Genomic DNA, 3777 nt, shown 5'->3' on the forward strand with positions numbered 1-3777 from the left:
TGATAGATTTAGAGGAGCAACCCCTAGTGACTAACCACTAAACAAAGCACGTTAAGGAAACTTGCTCTGCAGCCTTAAACTTTGACCCATCTTAAAGAAATCAACAGATTTGTGCTTTAAGTTCTATAAAGGAAATGAGAAACTCCACAGTGGATATTCGGATTTTATACATTATTATTTTATTATTATATAAAGGAGGGAGGATTGTAGTGGGAGCACGGGGGTGTCAGGTGTGACTGTGTGAAGGTAGGAGGAGGTAGGACAGCCTCTGGGCAGGAATTCAGCTTAAGGCGCCATAACTGCTCTTAAAATGCACCAGGACCACATTCTGTCACGGTGAGCCGCCTTTCTACCCTAAGGGGGGTTCAGGGACACTTGATAACCAGTTTGTTCACATGTGGTGCCTCAGGTACATTCTGTACACTATATGCAAAGCAGGACCTTGTGGAACTCCATGACTAACTGTAGTATTTATGGGAGATTCATCGCTAACATGTACAAACTGATAACGATCTGATAAACATGACTTAAACCAGCTTAGTGCGGTTCCTTTAATGCCGATCTGATGCTCAAGTCTCTGTAAAAGAATATTATGGTCAATTGTGTCATGATCTAAGTAGAGACGAGTCCATTGTCAGAGGCAGTCAGAAGATCATTATTAACTTTAACCAGAGCTGTCTCTGTGCTATGATGAACTCTAAATCCTGACTGAGAATCCTCAAATAAGCTATTGCTATGTAGAAAGTCACACAATTCTTTGGCGACTACTTTCTCCAGAATCTTAGAGAGGAAGGGGAGGTTAGAAATCGGTCTATAGTTGGCTAAAATCCCTGGATCGAGAGTGGGCTTTTTAATCATAAAAGAAGCTCATAAAGTCGTTGCTACTTAGGGTTATAGGGATACGTGGCTCATTCAGTAATTATCACAAAAAACAAGATCTGAGCTTTAATAGAAGAAAACAAACCAACTTCCTGTAAATGCATTATAACCCATTGAAACCAATGAGGAATGGCTCCTCAACAAAATGCTTTCACCTGCTGTGTGACTGATAATAACTCAACTTTCATGTATATGGAACACATAGATAGGAGCCCCTCACATGTGTGTACTCAGAGTAATACAGTTACCTACATCTTTACTGCTCATTCTGGAGCATTTCCTACTATTTCAGGAAACACCAGTGCAGTCTCTTGTTCCCAAAATCTAAAATATTTAATAAACACATTTCCCCCCTCATTTTTAAACAAGCTGACTTTGACCATTGATAAACATGTGATTCTTCATGTGATCTAAAAATGTCACAGTTGGACTGATACTTGCCCAAAGTATGTCTGGACAAACACCAAAGAACACTAACAGAAACCAACAAACACTAAAATACACAAACAAACACCAACAGACACCAACAAGCACTAACAGACACTAACAGACACTAACAGACACTTACAAACACTAACTGAAACCAACAAACACTAACAAACACTACCAAACACCGACAAACACCAACAAACACGAATAGACACCAACAAACACCAAAAGACACCAACAAGCAATAACAGACACTAACAGACACTAACAAACACCAACAAACACTAACAGATACCAACAAACACTAACAGACACTAACAAACACCATCAAACACTAACAAACACCAACCAACATCAACAGACACCAAAAAACACTAACAGACACCAACAAATACTAACAAACACTAACAAACACCAACAAACACTAACAGACAATAACAGACACCAACAAACATCAACAGACACCAACAAACACAAACAAACACTAACAAACACCAACAGACACTAACAAAAACCAACAGATACTAAAGGACACCAACAAACACTAACAGACACTAAGAGACACGAACAAACACTAACAGACATTAACAGACACCAACACACAATAACAAACACTAACAAACACTAACAAACACCAACAAACACTAACAGGCACTAAAGGACACCAACAAACACTAACAGAAACTTACAAACACTAACTGAAACCAACAAACACTAACAAACACCAACAAACACCAAAAAACACTGACAGACATAAACAAACACACAGAAACCAACAAACACTAAAAGACATTAACAGACACCAACAAACACTGCCAGACACCTACAAACACTAACAAACACCGACAGATAACAACAGACACTAACAGACAATAACAGACACTAACAAACACCAACAGACACTAACAAACACCAAAAGACACTAACAAACACTAACTGAAACCAACAAACACTAACAAACACTAACAGACACCAAGAAACACTAAGAAACATTAACAAACACTAACTGACACCAACAAACACTAACAGACACTAACAAACACCAACAAACACCAACACACACACACACTAACAGACACCAAAAAACACTAATAAACATTAACAAACACTAAGTGACAACAACAAACACTAACAGACACTAACAAACACCAACACACACTAACAAACATTAACAAACACTAACAGACACCAACAAACACTAACAGACACCGACAAACACTAACAGACACTAACAAACACCAACAAACACTAACAGACACTAACAAACACTAACAGACACTAAAAGACATTAACAAACACTAACAAACACTAACTGACACCAATAAACACTAACAGACACTAACAGACACTAAAAGACACTAACAGACACTAACAAACACCAACAAACACTAAAAGACACTAACAAACACTAACAAACACTAACAGACACCAACAAACACCAACAGACACTAACAAACACGGCCAGACACCAACAAACACCAACAGACACTAACAGACACTAACAAACACCAACAAACACCAACAGACACCAACAAACACCTACAGACACAAACAGACACAAACAAACACTAACAGACACTAACAAACACTAACAAACACTAACAGACACTAACAAACACCAAATGACACTTACAGACACTAACAAACACAAACAGACACCAACAGACACTAACAAACACCAACAAACACCAACAGACACTAACAAACACTAACAAACACCAAATGACACTAACAGACACTAACAAACACCAACAAACACCAACACACACACACACACACTAACAGACACCAAGAAACACTAACAAACATTAACAAACACTAAGTGACACCAACAGACACTAACTGACACCAACAAACACCAACAGACACCAACAAACACTACCAGATACCAACAAACACTACCAGACACCAACAAACACCAACAGAAACTAACAAACACTAACAGACATTAACAGACACCAACACACACTAACAAACACTAACAAACACCAACAAACACTAACAGACACCAACAAACATTAACAAACATTAACAAACACTAACAGACACTAACAGACACAAACAAACACTAACAGACACTAACAAACACCAACAGACACTAACTGACACCAACAAACACCAACAGACACCAACAGACACTAACAAACACTAACAGACATTAACAGACACCAACAAACATTAACAAACACTAACAAACACCAAAACTAACAAACACCAACACACACTAACAAACATTAACAAGCACTAACAGACACCAACAAACACTAACAGACACCAACAAACACCAACAGACACAAACAAACACTAACAAACACTAACAGACACTAACAAACACTAACAAAAAACACTAACAGACACTAACAAACACCAAATGACACTTACAGACACTAACAAACACAAACAGACACCAACAGACACTAACAAACACCAACAAACACCAACAGACACTAACAAACACTAACAAACACC

The sequence above is a fragment of the Dicentrarchus labrax genome, unplaced genomic scaffold (assembly GCF_905237075.1).
Source record: "Dicentrarchus labrax unplaced genomic scaffold, dlabrax2021, whole genome shotgun sequence".
NCBI lineage: Eukaryota > Metazoa > Chordata > Actinopteri > Moronidae > Dicentrarchus > Dicentrarchus labrax.